This window comes from Nannospalax galili, unplaced genomic scaffold (genome assembly GCF_000622305.1).
Source record: "Nannospalax galili isolate Female #2095 unplaced genomic scaffold, S.galili_v1.0 scaffold74, whole genome shotgun sequence".
Classification (NCBI taxonomy): Eukaryota; Metazoa; Chordata; class Mammalia; order Rodentia; family Spalacidae; genus Nannospalax; species Nannospalax galili.
Window position 1 is genome coordinate 1168064 of NW_008335376.1, and position 1779 is coordinate 1169842.

Genomic DNA, 1779 nt, shown 5'->3' on the forward strand with positions numbered 1-1779 from the left:
CATAAAAACAATATGGTACTGGCATAAAAATAGACCCATAGACCAATGGAACAAAATTGATGACCCAAATATGAGTAAATGCAATTTCAACCACCTGATATTTGACAAAGGAACCAAGAATATTCACTGAAGGAAAGACAGCATGTTCAGCAAATGGTGCTGGCAAACCTGGATCTCCCCCTGTAGAAGAATGAAACTAAACCCCTATCTTTCACCCTACACAAAAGTCAGTTCAAGTGGATCAAAGACCTCAATGTAAAGTGAAACTCTAAAACTGTTAGAAGGAAACATTGGGAAAAACCTACAAGATATAGGTGTTTCATACACTGTTGGTTTGGCTGCAAACTTCTTCAACCCCTATGGAAAGCAGTGTGGAGAACTCTTAAAAAACTACAAATGAACTTAACATTTGACTCACCAAGGAGTTATACCACTCCTTGGCATATACCCAAAGAACTCATCCTATTGCAGAGACACTTGTAGATCCATGTTTGTTGCTGCTCTTTTCACAATAGCTAAGAGATGGAAGCAACCTAAGTGTCCCTCAACTGATGAGTGGATAATGAAAATGTGGTTCATTTATATGATGGAGTTTTACTCAGCACTAAAGAAAGATGAAATCATGAAATTTGCAGGTAAATGGATGGAACTAGAAACTGTTATACTAAGTGCAGTAACACAGACTCAGAAAAAAACTGACATATGTTCTCCCTCATATGGGGATCCTAGAACCAAACCCTATAAGTGAGTATGTATGTAGACATAACTACAGGAACTAGAATAATGGAAAGGAAAGAGGGAAGTAAAGAAAGAACCTGAAAGAGAAGAACAGTAGAAAACAGGCCTTAATAAGGGAGATATGGATAAAAATTGGGTTAGTTTAAGGGAGGGGGGAGGGAAGGGTATACAAGGAAACTAGGGGATAAAGGGAAAGAAGGAGCTCAAGAGAGGTAGGACCATAGGAGAAGGGTATTATTAAGGGAGAAAGGGGGAAATGGGGGCACCTTAAGTGGGAAAACCATGATGGAGGGGTGAGACAATGCAAGAGATAAATAATGTCTAGCTACTTTTCAAAACCAGAGGGAACCATATTACTCCTACAACCTACTGACAAAGTATACATAGCAGATCAAGAAATATATGTCTAGGTAAAGTTTTTCTGAGAATAATTGGTCTTTGTCCAAGATTTAGCTACATGACATACAGTAATTAAAAGTACCAGACTGGTAGAACTAACCTTGGATGTTTAACAGACATACTTTGAGGCCTATAATATTTGGTCAGAGGGAGATAAAGGACAGTTTTTGCTCCTTGCCCTCTCTTAGGTCGACTAGTTCCAGTGGACTATGAGCATCTCTCAAAATGTCCTGTATTTGTGGTGGGTCACCTGTCCTCTTGATCAAGGAGGTCGAGGAGACCCCCTAGATGGACCTGAACCAGTGTCCAGTCTACAAAGAGGAGGGTCAACACAGTGGAATCATTTCCTTCATGCTTCCAAGCCAAGCCAACCATGGTCGAGCAGGACCTTTGACTTATCTTCACATAGATGGAACTCATAAAAGAAAGGAGCCAGGGGCTCCTCCCAAGTCCATGTGACCCCTGAGGAACAGATCCTCAAACGACCTTAAGAGTAAAAATAAATTGGTTTATCTGGGCCAACTGTATGGCCTTAAACACCCAAAAGGAAAGTATAACCAAAGATTAAAGGGGTCAATATAATTTCTTAAGAGTCCATATGCATAGCTAAAGGCTACATAACAAGCAACAATGCCAGACAGG